The following is a 15844-nucleotide window of genomic DNA, read 5'->3' as shown; positions in this document are numbered from 1 at the left end:
GTTACCAATTGTCTGGCAATTTTAAGAAAATCGATTATTTCACACATGAACTGGACGTTCGTCGATACCTGTTGAGGTGATACCGGAAATTATGCACACTCGGTTGATTCTGAACAGCAGACAGGCGAGCTCTGCGTTTCAGTATTCAAAGTGCATTAATGTGCACTCTGCCTTTTCCGATTGGGACTGTCAGAAATCTTCCGCATTGCTTCTGAATTTTAACCCCCCCCCCCCCTCAATCACAAAGTGCCGTAAATAATATAATTGACTCCCGGCTCCTGACCACTGACACAATACCGCCCCACCCCTTCAATAGCGTTACGTGATTTATGGATGATTTCTTCATATGGTCACCGGTTTTCTCTTATGTAGACATAATTTCCGCTACGACTAAGAAGTTTCAATTTCTTCAGATACTTATCTTCTCCCCCTCTCTCTTTGTCACAAATTGTCATAAATAATGGGCTCACGGTTCACTGACACAAAACTATTGATCCTCTTCCCCCACAGTATTATGCAATTCATGGATGATTTCTTACGGACACTGACTTTGTCTTATGCTAATAATTTCTCCTGCGGCCAGGAAGTTTCAGTTTTCTTTATTTCTTCATCATTTTGAGATATTATTTTCTTTACAGGTTCATTATCGTTCATTCTTTGAGTATTTTGTCCTGACGCTCGCATCCTTTAGTTGGTTATTATTATTTTTTATTGTTGCATTTTTATGGACAGGAAATCAACACTTAGTTTTGATGATTCTGTGTTTACAATGTAATATACAATAATTGGGGATTGGGTTCGAGGCTACATCGTGAGGGTTATTTATATAGCGCTCCTGTAATAGGTGATATTTACATGTTTCTTTTTAGAAAAAAAAAGTAGTTTATAGTATATTAGTGGTGTTTTATAACATTCTGATAATGATGAAGAGAAACTTGATATTGAAGTTGAATTAACCTCTGAAATCACAAGATTAAAACAGATGATTAGTTATTAATAGGAATTATAAAAAGTTCAGAGGCGTGTCAAGGAACATAAGAGGGAAAAGAAAGTTGAGCAGAAAATGAGGAACAACAAAGTACGGAATCACGTAATATAATGCGTCACGAAAATCGGGTGGATGAAGTCCATTATTTGGTATGGCTATTCCCTCATAAAACCTGCCATGGATGAACGTGTTATTAATTTAAGTTTTCCTGGGCAGAGATCAAAATCAAAAATTCATTTGTTAATAGACTGTTGTTCTTGTAGGGACAAATGATTTAACTAGCGATAATTTCAGTATGAGAGGATTCTGGGAAAAGCAAGAATGAGAAAGTGAAAATAGATTACTAAGATATGCTAGAACTGAATTAGAAGGGCTATGATCGCAAACGCTTCTACGCATAGGCTGAAAGAATGGATACGAATTTTTGGATGTGTGAAGTAAGTTTAAGGGAAGAACCGATTTATAAGAGGGTCAACTGCACTTCATTGAGTTTGGTAGTCTGGAGAAATTATTTATTAGTGTATGAAACTTAATACAGAGAGTCTGAGTAACTAAATCATAATTGGAGGAATGTTGAAAATCTATGCGTAAGAGCGACCCGGTTGTGGAATTATATTAATGATACGAATGTGTATTATCATAGCAGTGACTATGAGTAAAGGAGGATTGTGTATTCATCTGGTTCGCACTTATGTGCAACGGTGTCCGTATCAGTGAGGCATTATACATGAATAATAAACTGAAAGTTGTTCAACTGGGTCATGCAGAGGCGAATATACAAAAAAGCCTGGATATTATTTATTATATCTTTACATGAATGCCAGAAGTATCAGAAACAAAGGAGTGGAGTTTGTTGCCTTGGTGAAATACGTTTAGGCCTCAGATTGTAGGCATGAGTGAGACTTGGCTCTCCGATGCAGATGTGCTACCTGGTATCGAGGAGGGTTACATTATTTTTAGGAAGGATAGGTGAGGAAGAGGAGGTTTACTGCTAATGATATCGAGGTATGAGGCGGAGTCTAACGAGATCAAATACACGGTAGAGGTGTTGTTATTGACCTAGTGGATGGGTTGTTGGTGACGACGAAATGCATTACTAAGTAAACTGCATGGGAGCTAAACGAGTAATCATCATGGGTGGCTTTAATTATTCGAAACATTGACTGGGTAGCGATGAAATCTCATGAGAAGAATGAAACCAAATTTATTGAGCTGTTGCTTGGTCCATTGTTATTCATTGTTTTACATTAATGATATCGGGAAGGATATGACAGATGTTATACATTTGTTTCCTGATGACGCAGGGTAATCAGAAATGCGTCTGATATGCAACCTTGCAGAATGATTTGAACAGGCAGGAATTGCAGGCACATATGAAAATGCTGTCATTTCAATGTTAGTAAATATGAAGTTATGCACTTTGATGGAATGAGATCGGATGTCATATTATATTAGGATTTTGCTAGAAGAAACTGTTCAGGGTGGGGAGGGGATCTTGGAGTTTTAGCAGATAGCAAGTTGAAATTCAGGAGCGCATATAGGAAAGATTGCAAATACAACTGAGAGGATAATTGCAATGCTGAAACGACCTTGACGTTAAGGATAAGAAGTCATTTTGCTTCTTTACAAGGTCTTGAAATGACTTCGCCTGGATTATTGTGCACAGATCTGGTCTAGTTTCCTAGGTGATGCAGATTCAAGTGGAGAGGATGTAAGGGAGTTTCACACACGATATCGGGAATGTAAATTTTGATGACATTGAGAATTTATGGACTGCAGACAAAAGTTAGCAGGAGAAAGAGGAATTAAATGGTAGAGACATAACATGCTTCTGAAAGGTTCATATAATTGAGAATGAATGCAGTCAAGAAAGGGCTGAGCGATAAATTTTTTTTCTATGAAACTTTTTTTCATAGAACGGTGCGTGATTAAAATGGATTTTATCTTTAAGGTTTGTCAGTGTAGGTAGCTTGAATGAAGAAAATTGATGCAAGAAGAGGTATGACAGTGGATGTGGGTGATAGTAGTCCGACTCCCTGGAGAGCGGATACGCTAACTACTCGGCCAGTCAGGTCTGCCGGGATAAACTCAAAACAGTCGAAGACCAAAATGACAGATAATAGTAGTGTAGGTCAGTATGAAATTTTTTAGCCATTGTAAGCTTGGAATGTATTAATTAATAAGAAGTTCTGTCTGCCTTACTACAGTTTTCAGGAACTTTGCTGGTAGATACAAATGTAATTATTTCCCAGTATGAAATTTGGTGGTAAACCTCATTTAAAGTAGTATGTTGAAGTTTGAGGCTCTTATCCAATAAATGATATTGGCACCTGGAGAACGGCAACCAGATTGATATCTAGAATTAGTGACCGCTCTACAACTATACAAAATAAATAAATAAATAAAAATCACATTTTAACAGAAAAGCAAATTGCAGCTATATCAACTCCACTCCATCTTCAATGGCCAAAATTCACATTCCGTGATTCTTTTTGCCACGAAGGCGGCACTTGTGCCATTTGTGAGATTGGACATCTGTCAAAGAATGCCTAATTTAGAATTCCCTGCTTTTGACCTCTTCTGGCCGTTTCCTTTCTGCATTCACTAGCAGTCATCTGCTGTATTTATACAGTTCTCCAGATTCCTAAAACCAACAGGAATCATCCTTACTGGCATGAAGGTCTTCATCTCCGTTCGTTCGAAATTCTTGCCCATTTAAATTGGCTACCGCATGTGGTGGCAACGAGGATCCCGACTTCATTTCCAGCCTATGTTGAAGGAATGAATGCAAACAGCCATCAGCAAATCCAGATCTGACTTCATAAAGGCCAATAGAAAACTCTTCTTGTCCAAATGGAAGCTGTACCGAACTTCCTAACTTGATGTTTCACGTTTGTCTCTCATCCAGATGGCACCACTATTACAGCACTTAAAAATAAAACTGACCGCTTGGCATCGTTATTTTCCTCTAACTCCTGCATGAATGACAAAGGCAAATTCGTCATTCGCCTCCTACGTGAAGAAAAAAAGAATACTACTACTAAACAGCTTGATCAAAAGAAGTCTTTTCTCTGATCTCTGTACTCAAGCATTGTGCTCAAGAGCTAACACCTGTTTCTCTGTTCGTCTCGACAATCTTCTGTATTTATCTGGCGCTTTTGATTTCTTTCTATGGGGAAAAAGCCATGGTGTACAAAACGCCTGTTGCCTCTGGCATGGACCTCGTGACAAAAATCGCCATCACTGCTGCTAATATCCGGGAAACTCCAGGTATTTACGAAAATGTACGGCAATCAATGCGTCGTCGGTGTCAGGCATGCATCACTGCTAATGGTCATAACTTTGAGCACCTGATGTGAAACCATATTATGTATCCAACTACTATTGAACTGTTCAGTTGCTCCTAATAAAGTTTTTTACACTACTTACTGCCTTGCGTTATTTCTGTATCTTTGAGTCCCTGTTAGTACCTTCCGGTGGCGTTTCTGGTCATGCTTTTCTATGAATATGGTTGATTGTGATGTTCTCTACCACCCTTCAAAGTTTTTACGCGAAATTTTTAACCACCATGTATATACACACACGAGGGTGGTCTGAAAAGTTCTCGGCATAACAATGGAATAACGAACTTATAATTTCAAAATTATTTTTATTTTTCAACATAATCTTCCTTAAGACTAATACATTTATAACAGCGATGCTCCAGCGCCATTATCCCGTCCCTGTAGTGGTTCTCAGTATGATCTGCAATCACCTCTTGATTCGAAGAAAAAGGCTGATCAGCGAGGAAGAGTTTGTTTTGGGAAGAGATAGAAGTCAGAGGGAGCCAAATCTGAGGAATAGGGGTGAATGTTCCAACAATTCATAGTGCAGATCTCTTAATTTCCCCACTGCCAAAATGCCTTTGTGGGCAGGTGCATTGTCCTGATGAAAGATGATTTTTTTCTTCTGGAAACCGGGTCTTTTCTCACGAATTTTTTCGTCTAGTCTGGTTAAAAGATCTGAATAATATTCCCCAGTTATTGTTTTACCCTTTTCAAGATAATTAATAAACAATGCATTTAGTATCCCAAAACACCGATGCCATGAGCTTTAACCGGCTTCTGTCCACTGTTTTGACTGCTGTTTAGATTCTGGTGTGTAATGGTGAAACCAAATCTCATCATAGTAATAAATCGACTCACAAAATCAGTTTTATTCTTGTTAAACCCTCCAAGCACTTTTCAGAGATTTTCATGCGAGTGTGTTTTGATCTGCTGTGAGCAAGTGCAGCACCCATCTTGCGCAAAGCTTTTTCATTTGCAATTCTTCATTCAAAATATATCCTACACGTTCCTTTGAAATGCCCATAGTCTCAGCAATTTCATGCACTTTGACTTGCCGGTCATCCAGTACCATATCGTGCACTTGATCAATGATCTCTGGTGTTGTTACACTTTTTGGACGTCCTTTATGTGGATCATCTTCAAGGCTGGTACGGCCACGTTAAACTTGGCAGCCCATTTCTTAATTGTCGAAAATGAAGAAGAGTGCCCATAAACTTATGAACTTCGAATGAATTTCTTTTGGCGTTAAATCTTTTTTTACAACGAATTTTATAACCGCATGATACTGAATTTTTATCCATTTCAAGGGATACAACACTTTTGCCTCAGACGCTGTATAAAACAAACTACTTGATAGGACTTGCAATTTCACATGGATGCTTATTATGACAGATGTACCAACTTAGAATAAAAAGTCTTGTCGATAGTGTTATTATCTATGGTCGAGGCCGAGAACTTTTCACACCACCCTCTTATATATATATATATATAGATAGATATAGATTTTTAATTAATTTTTTTTCTCATAATTTTCATTCTTAATCTTTCAAAATCTATACTTTTTTTGATTCATCATCTTCTTTTGTTTGCTTGTTTTACTCATGTTTTTTTTTTTTTTTTCATTTTTGGCTGTTGAGTATACATATTTACGTTCAAATAGTTGAGATTCATTCTCAACACCGTTCTCTTTTCATTCATACGTTTTTGGCTCGGTGAAGTTCGGTCGTCGCGAATACCTTGTTATCCCTATCTTCTAAAAATAGACAGCTAGGCACGTACTTTAATTACTCTTTTAATATCGTTTAAATTTTTATATTAGATATAAATTAGAATAAGTGGTTGGAAAGCAAAATAGGTCCACGCCTTGGTATTTTTTAATATTGAAGAAACAATTAGTTTCTTATCAGTTGCGCGTACACACACATCCAGCATTATTTGTCTTATGATGATTATTGTAGTCTCATTTGTTTGTTTATATTTTGATTTATATACATGCAGTTTGAATTACAATTTCTCCAGAAGAAACTTTCAGAACATTCTGAACATTTGATCAAAGAAAGCTAGAATCACCTCGATATAAAACGAAAAGTTGCTACAGCAGAAAACCGAATCACGTTTAGTTAAATGAACAAAGGATTAAGGGAATTCTTACTTTTGTGCAACATACTACTAAGGAAATTTTTTTGGGTGAAGACGCCAGCACTTGTCCTTGGCTTACATCTTGCGATCACATTAAACAATTACTTTTAATCGGATTGTTACTTATGATCGCAGTCCTTCCTTAAGATGTATTATATTAAACCAAGTCCAGTAATTGTACTTTGGAAAGTTTAGCCATTCTGACCTAGTTCGTCTTCACTGAAACACGTGTTTTACAAAAGCAGGAAAATAATTATAGAATGTAAAAGGCATAAAATATAATTTAAATACGCATAAACTTGTAATGGTGGCGTGCGAAGTGAGTAATAACGACCATCTAGTTTCGTTATTTGAATTTTAATTAGCAATTCCTATTTTGGAATGCCATTGCTTGACTTCGTATTGAATTCCCCCCCCCCCCCTATCATTGTATATCCAGTACCTTGAATGCACACCGCCGGAACGAGTGGGTGGGAATTAAGGGCAGACTTAATTTTATTCTCTGTTTGCGTTGCTCTGAAGAGGAGTAAACGTGTTGTTATGCCAGGGTGGGCAGAATTGTTTATTTTTGGTTTCATTAGAAGTGAAATTTGCACAGATATTATTCCAAATCGCATCCGAAGGGCTGAAATTAAGAGCAACCAAAACCATAGAGCATGGATTTTAATGAAATAGTTGTGACTCTCTTGTCTCAAGATCGCCGAAGACACCCGTTATTTGAGTTTGAAAAATAACTCGCGGAAACGTTTCGTATCTAAAAAAAAAAATCTCGAGCATTATGCACTTAACGGATATAGTTCCGCTGCTTTTTCTACAAATATTTCGTTTAAATAAAGGAAAATCGTATAGTTGGTCTTCTGTGAAGGTGAAAAGGTTTTTCATCCCTTTTAATTCGAACTCAACCAAATTCAAATAAAGACAACCTGATCACGCCACTAAGTTTTGTTTGATATCGTTATAATTAATCAGTTTTAAATTTACTCCTTGGTTCATATTTTAAACTCTCGATCCGTTTTGTTTTTATTTTAGTTACGACCGAGGCCAGTGTATTATTGTTTGCTAATTGCATATTCTTCCATCTGACCCAGAAACGAAAGGTCGCGAGGCCTAAGCACATCAGTGTCAAGTGTGGATATGAGGGTAAGAAAAAATTCGTGGACATATTTTTTTGAATTTTTGAAGGTTGTAGGCTTTGGGGAAGACAGAGTGAGGGAGGCTGGTCGCTAATTAATTTTTCGAAAGACAGCCTGTCTGTCCAAATCTGGTAAACACTAGCTAGACAGAGGCGAATGTTTATTTAGCATATGACAACACAGCGTCCGGGATACTCACATGGGCATTCGGCACCATCTTATGAAACCATTATATTACTATTGGTCGTAATGCGATTTATGTCTGTAAGTTGCGTGTGTTATACTGGCCTGGTTCCGAGACGAAAAACTCGAGTTTCTTGGAGGAAAATCCTCCACCTCCATACAAGGCTGATTCACATTCAGTTGAAAAGCCCTGATGGTTTTTCGCGTCCTAGGCGGGACTCGAACCCAGGTGTTTTCAACTGATGGGCTTCGTCTGTACCGACTGCGTATGGAGGCTTTAATCTTTTTTTTGCTGAGACACCAGAAATGTGTGCCACTTCTCTTTTAATGATAGTTCTTCGTCTAGTGTGTTTTGTTCTCTTCATTCCAGAGTAATGAAACTTGATTTATTTTATTTATTTATTTATTTTTTTATGTTGTGCCCATACACAAGAGGTTGGTTGATCAACCTATAGTACATTAGCACTGTGTATGGGTAGTGGGTTAGGAGAGGAGGAACTTGTTTACATTTGATTTAAATGACTGTAAATTGTATTCCTCAGGAAACACAGCAGATGGGAGACTTCCACAGTTGCAGGGATGAAGGAGGAGGAAAAGAAACTTGTTCTGTTTGTTTCTAGGTGTACTGTGAAGGGATGTTGAGCAGCAGCCGCATGTGTTCCAACAAGCTTAGTACTGAGTGGAGGAATTATTGATGTTATTTCATATGTTTAAGATGTTATTTCAGAGCATTTCCCATGGAAATATTTGTAGAATATACATACTGCAGAAACTCAACATCTGTGCAAAAGCGGGAGGAGAGAGTTGGTAAGAGATGGGCCATTATTAAGTCTAATTGCTCTCCTCTGTATTGAGTCAAGCATTTTGAGGGAGCTTTTAGGGCCCCATCCCCTTATGTGGGAGCAGTAATCAATAGCTGGGCAGATTTGTGATTTAATAATGTTAACAGCTGTTCGGAATGAAGTAATATCTTGAATGAAAGAGAAATCCTAGTTTTTTTGAAGCTGAGGATGCAATAGTTGTGATGTGTTTATGACAGGAGAGGTTTGATGTGAGGGTAATTCCAAGAAGAGAGTTTCTCAAACTGTCTGGAAATTTGGGTATCATCAAAAAGGATACTGGAAAAAAATGGTTCTTTTTTATGGGAAATAGGACAGAACTGGATTTTATTAGCATTGAAATTGATGAGGTTATCCAAACCCCCATTGTAGGATGGCTTGGAGATCGGAATTGAGGGTGTTGGTTGATGTTCTGTAGGTTGAGGTGAGTTGTGTAGGGTAAGGTTTATCAAATGAAAGCGAGGAGTGCAATGTGCTGCCGTCTGCAAAACCATGTATTGGGTTGGAGGTCAACTGAAGTAGGTTGGTGATATATAGCAGGAAGAGGGTTGGTGAGAGGACAGAAGCTTGTGGAACCCCAGCATTAATTGAATGGTGAGAGGATAGGGAGCCATCCACCATCACACACACAGTGTGCATCCAGACAGAAAGCTGGCAATCCAACTACAGAAGTTCTGGGTCAGACTAAATGTTGGTAGTTTGCTTAGTAACCCTTTGTGCCAGACCTGGTCATAGGCTTTGGAGATATCAAGTGCAACCACTTGAGTTTTGCCAAACTTCTCCATGGCATTTGTTCAGAGATGGGTGACATATGTGAACAGATCTCCTGTTGATCGGGAGTGACGGAATCCATACTGGCAATCATTTATTAGGTGGGTGTCTTCAAGGTAGTGTAGGAGTTGAGAATTGATTATTTTTTCCATTACTTTAGACAGGACTGAGGTAAGCGAGATGGCGGCAGTGACTTGTCACTCTTCTTGGGAATGGGTTGAATATAAGCCAATTTCCAGTTTGTGGGATATCTTCCAGTGGAGTAAGAGAGTATATATAGGCGACATAGGATAGGAGTCAGTTCTGGTGCACAAACTTTCAGGACAATTGGGTGAATGCCATCATGGCCAGGGGACATTGTATGTTGGGTGTCTGGAATGGTTGGGGGACATTTGCCATCTTCAGTTATGCATGCATTGGAAGCAAAGCATGAAGCCAGAAGATTGGCTTTTTCTGTGGGTGATGATGCAATATAGCCATCTGGGTATGATAAGAGTGGGAATGGTGTTGGGCAGAAGTTACGGCCAATCCTTAGGCGAGAGACCAAAAGGCTCGACTGCTGTTTGGACAGGCTGCTAGTTTCCTGCTTTTTACTCTTTCAAACTATGTTTTGGAAGTATTGATTTTTTTTTCCATCTATTTTGGGCTTCGGTATAAGCTTTAAGGGCAGATGAGTTTCTTGATTTAAGTAAGTTACGGTATGTCTGGTATTTCATCTGTACAGCCTTGGCACATCTTTTGGAGAACTATAATAAATTTGGTGCATATGTTTGGGTTTGGAAGGTCGGAAGCAACAGTCCAACCATGGGAATGTGGCATAGAAGTTGCAGAGGCTTTCCCACTTGGTACTGTTATAATGCCAAACTACTCTTATATCGGAGTGTCTGTGTAAGTGTTGTTGCATGGGGGAGGAGATGAGCACTAGGTTGTGGGCAGAATTACCCAGAGGACTCACTAATTTCACTGTGTTTTTGGAGGGGTCATTGGTGAGGAAGAGATCTCTAGGGTGTTTGGGGAGTGGTTCAGATTATGTGGTATCCTGGTTGGCATCTGAACAATTTGTAAGGTCGTTAGTGATGGGAAATGTTTCAACATTTCGGCCCGCAAGATCTGTAACTGAATGAAACTGGTAGGTGTTTTTCATTTACAAACAGAAATGTAAAACTGGTAGCAGTTTTACATTTCTGTGTGCAGTTGACATCGATGATTTTAAATGCTCTTTAGAGGAATGATTACATCTCATGAGTTTCACCAGTGACAGCTTGAAAACTATATAGTGAATTTGTGTGCAATTTGGGGGTTCTGAGAAGATCAAAGATTCTCTTAAAAAAAATGTAAAAAAAAGAAAGAAACATAGATGCTTTCTTTAATGTTTTCCCATCTTTCTCATGATCTCAACAAGACTTCAGTGTTTTAAATAGCCATTAGAAACCTACCAGCAAGAACATTTTTGTATGTTTAGAATGCCAGTTATAAGGAAGTTCAGGTAACTCGTTACACATGCTTTCAACATTGCGTTTTTCATATATGCAGTTTAATTTCTGTATACTCGTATAAGGATTATCACTGTTTCCTATCCAAGGTTGAGGAAGATTCCCTGCATCCATATTGTTTCCGAACTCTGTCTACTGTGCTCAGTGTCCATTTTGTGTCTTTACTGCCTTATTGGTCTATGCATTATTTGAGGATCTGATGAAAATCAAACAACACCTTTTGCTGCAAGTTGTGGGTGGTTTGACTGCCATAAGAGTCGCTATGTGTTCTATAATCTCAACAATATTGGTGTGGCTGCAAATCATGTTGCCACTGAAGAATTTCATGATCTCTTCAAAGCAAAGATAGCAGAAGGAGCTTACATGCTGAAGCAGGTGTAACCTACTTTGGTGTGTAACTGGCATGTTTTGGAATTGTATGTTCCATTTTCTTACCTATCCATTGAAGAGATGGACAATGTCTGGGTTTAAAGCCACCAAAGACCATTGCACACTGCTTTTGGGAGGCAATGCTTCCATGGACTACAAAATAAACCTATGGTCATTGGATACATGCATGCAAGATTGCCTGTAGTTCGGACAGTGAATAAGAAGGGCTAGATAACATCACAGATTTTCAGTGAATATTTTTTGGGAGAGTTGCATGATGTACTAGCCTTGAAAATGAAGAACTGCTTTAATAGTTATTTGTTTTATACATAATATTTTACTTACTACACTGAATATTTTACTTACTACACTGAATATTTTACTTACTACACTTGGGCTTTAATATATATGAAAAATAGTGAATTTTCAATTAAATTAAACTTGAAAGATGAGAATCTTGCCCTTTTGTGAATGCAACCTCTATTACCTCACCTTATCCCTTGTTACTAGTCTTGTTTTACAGGTTTTTGATATATGTGGCGATTTTCATAAACGCAACCCTTGCGTTTAATGAGAGTTACCTGTTTTTATCATCATCATCAAATTCCTGATATATACCCTCAAGGAGTGTACAGGATATTATTATTATTATTATTATTTCAGGCAACTCCAAGGAGTCGACAGACTCATCGAGGGAGGCCCTAACATCATGTCAAGAACAACTATTCGACATTCACACAGTATCTATCATACCTCGCCTTGAACTCATTCACAGACATAGCACCACAACAGACTCTGGCAGCTTATTCCACTCATTCACCACTCTCCAAGTAAAAAACCTAACTCTAACACCCCTGCTAACCACATTCTTGCCCTGCTTCCATGTATGGCCCCCTAGTCCTCACACCACCAGTCCTATTCTCAAAAATATCTTCTGAATTAATCTTATAGAAACCCTTCAGTAATTTGAATGTCTCAATCATATTACCCCTTTTCCACCTATCAACCAATTTTTGCAACCCACAAATCTTCAGCCTGTTCTCATAAGGTTCATTCCACAGACCTTCTATTATCTTGGTCACTCGTCTCTGGATCCTCTCCACCTCCTCCCCATCAAGAAGAAACCCTGGCGCACATATCTGGTCACAGTAGTCTAGATGGGGTCTTATCAAGGCTCAATGCAGAGGAACAATAACTTGTTTGTCTCTGCTTGTTAAAGTATTTTTCAGTAACCAAGTGATTTGATGAGCTGATTTAGCCACTTTTGCAATGTGCCCCCTAAACTTCAAATCCGTATCCACCAACACTCCCAAATCCCTGGCCTCATCAATCCCCTCGAGTTCGGTTCCACCAATGTGATATACTGCTGCTAATCTTTTCACCCCAAAATGCATAACCTTACACTTTGCCACATTAAATTGACATCCATTTTCCTTAACCCAGTCCTCCAAATTATCCAAATCATCTTGAAAAATTTTGACATCCTGTGCACTCACAATTGCTCTATCCAACTTTGCATCATCAGCAAACAAGTGAACACTTCCTCTCAGATCCTTTCCTATATCCTTAATGAACAAATTGAATAGTAGTGGTCCAACAACAGAACCCTGCAGTGGTACAACACTAGTCACAAGCCGTCTTTTGGACTCAACTCCTGAATAAACCACTCTCTGGTATCTCTCCATCAACCACCCTCCTATCCATCTCACCAACCCTATATCCATCCCCATCTGCTCTAGTTTACTGATTAGAGTTCCATGTGGTATCCTGTCAAAGGCCTTGGCAAGGTCCAGTAGAATCACTGTAAACCCATTACCCTTACCCAGTTCAGCCGTCACTGTGTTATAAAACAAGAGCAAGTTACTGAGGCATGATCTACCCTTCACAAAACCATGTTGTCCCCTCATACTGTATCCCATTTTCAACTATCCAATCCTGTATTCTTCTCTTGAGTAATTTCTCCAAGACCTTGACAACGATTCCTGATATGCTAATCGGTCGGTAATTTACAACAGCAGTCTTGGAACCTCCTTTATGCAGTGGAACTATTTTCCCCTCTTTCCACCCCCTTGGGGCTAACCCAGACCCGAGACTCAAATTAAACAAAATGGTCAAGCGTACTTTAGCAATTCTTTAGCCGCCTCACATACGACACGAGCTGGTATACCATCCAATCCCACAGATGTATTGGCATTGAGGTTTTGTAATAGACTATTCACCTCCACTTCATTCACCACAATTCCCATATAATCTATTGGTTCATTCATTTCTGCAATGTCATCACCTGGATGATATATTCTTGCGAAGTGCTCGCTCAGTAATTCAGCTATATCAACTGATTCAGTTACCTCCCTACCATCGGCATTCTTTAAAATCATTCTGCCATATACATTTTTTCTCTTACTTGCAACATATCTAAAAAACTGTTTGGGATTCTCTTTAGCCTGCATGGCCAATGTTCTTTCATAATTCCTTTTTTTGCTTTTCTTACCATACTCGTTACACTTCTGGCCTGCGCTTTATACCGTTCATGTGCCTGCCGTTCACCTTTCTCCTTAAATTCCCTCCATAGTTGTTTCTTTTTTTGCAGCTCAAGCTTAATGGTGTTATTCATCAATTTAGCCCCTACTTGATTTATTATTCAGACTCTAGGTATACAGTCAGCCATTCCTTCATGCAAACACTTCTTAACCGCCTCCCATGCACTATCAACTTCTAGCCCCTGCAGTTGTACATGCCATGGCACTGAACCAATCAAACTCCTAAGCTTGTCATACTTACCAGCCCGATAATTCCACATGTACCCTGTCTTAATTGTAAATTCCACACCTTTAGCCACCTCCCAAGTCAAGACCCTATGATCACTCTCACCAATTGGTGGCAACGTGGTCATATTTGTTACAGCCAAATTCTCAATGCAATTACTAGGTCAAACACTCTCTGACCCCTAGTATTTTCCATTACATGCTTCCATATGATAGTACATGAAAAATTTACATCATTACTAACTTCCTTTCTGCAACTTTCCTCCAAATCAGTCTGTTAAATGTCAAGATTCCAATATTATCAGGTTTTATATTTCTGTCTTCTAAGGCACTTTTTGCTGTATCAATCCACCTATATCTTTGTCCTCCTCTGGGTCTTTTTTCTGACATCCTGGCAGAGAACACTTGTTTTGCTAATCTTTCCTTTCCAATTCTGCTTAAGTGACAATACCACCTGAGATTAGCTCTCCTAATGCATTCCTGGATGCTGACAATATCAAGTTCTTTCCAAATATCCTCAGTTTTAATATAATACTGCCATTGATGCCATCTGTTCATGCCACTAATCTTTCTTGGGACTCTCATATCTGTGGTCTCTAGTCTTTGGTCAAGTGTTTTACTTCTAACCCAGCTCTCAGATCCATAAGTTAAAATTGATTTAAACACTGTCTTGTATACTGCTTGAAATTGTTGTCTATTTCCCTATTTAACTTACCATCTTCACTAAAAATCATCCCTAAGTAGTTGAAATGTTTTACTTGTTCTATAAGTTCTCCATTCACAATGCAGTTGATATTTTCATTGTTTCTGCCTATTTTCATTGTCCTTGTCTTTTTAATGCTGACCTTCATACCATATCTATTACAACAGTTATTCAATTTAGTCCGGGAATCTTGCAGACTTGTCGCAGATTGTTTAGAAGTATAACATCATCTGCATAAAGAAAAGAGCTGAGATTAACATCTCCAATTTTGATATCAGGTTTAATACCACTTTGAGAGCATGTGTAGCTCAGTGGATATGGTGTTTGTACACCACGGCGCTTGGCCGCACGAAAGAAGACTTGGTTTCGAGTCTAGTCGGCAACTAGAGGAAATTTTTCTGAGCCCTTTTTTGACTGGTTCCCGAGTTAGTCGATCTCTGGCACGGACAAATGGGTTTTTTCTCCCGGAAACTCGTGTTTTTTTTAGTGTTGTATGAAAGAAGAGAAGGTTAGCACTCCCCTTGATAAGGACGGACCGGCCTCTGGGCCTAATACATGTAAGGTTAAGGCACCTTGCCGCTTACTTCGCGGCACTTAACCAATTTTTTAAAATTAGATATGTGGCTTGTGAAAGAGAGCGGAGAGCGTATATGCGCAAAATGCAGGCAGTTGGAGGAAATAAGTGCATTAGAAATATCGATATCCGACTTTGTTGCTCCAGGAACGGGGAATGAATGTAGGAAGACAAGTAGTGTGATAGGAAAGAATGAAAAAAAGATATATATGAATGAGAAAATAATAGTTGATAGTGTGGAAGGTGTGAGTGACTGTGAAAGTTTAGGAGATGGTTTTGTTTGGGAGAGTGAATTTAGATTAAGAGTGACTGATCTGCAAAGGGAGATAGATGAGTTTGAAGAGGAGGTGGAATGTCTTGTGAATGAGAGCAGAAGTATGAAAGATAAGATTAGGAGAATGGAAGAGATAAATGCAAGGAGAATCAGAGTAGGAGAGAGAGAGAATTTAGGGAGTATGAGTGAGAGGTATGGGGGTGCTAGAAGAGGAGAGAATGGAAACAGTAGGAGAGACGGAATGAGAGAGAGATATGGAAGTGCTAGAAGAGGAGAGAATGGAAACG

The 15844-nt window shown here is 38.8% G+C and overlaps 1 protein-coding gene and 1 non-coding gene across 5 annotated transcripts in view; both read left to right on the top strand.

Annotated features, from left to right (window-relative positions):
• Nucleotides 1-15844, top strand: part of LOC150094086 (uncharacterized) — a 608624-nt gene that overhangs the window by 116936 nt on the left and 475844 nt on the right. The window lies entirely within an intron of this gene.
• Nucleotides 15196-15319, top strand: LOC150094088 (U6atac minor spliceosomal RNA). Its single transcript, XR_016550365.1, has one exon. It is a non-coding gene; the product is annotated as a U6atac minor spliceosomal RNA (small nuclear RNA).

The sequence above is a fragment of the Typopeltis vanoorti genome, chromosome 23, assembly GCF_054136105.1.
Source record: "Typopeltis vanoorti isolate ZY-2024b chromosome 23, IOZ_Tvanoo_1.0, whole genome shotgun sequence".
NCBI classification, from domain to species: domain Eukaryota; kingdom Metazoa; phylum Arthropoda; class Arachnida; order Uropygi; family Thelyphonidae; genus Typopeltis; species Typopeltis vanoorti.
The sequence above is the reverse complement of the archived record's forward strand: the minus strand, read 5'-3'. Positions and strand labels throughout refer to the sequence as shown.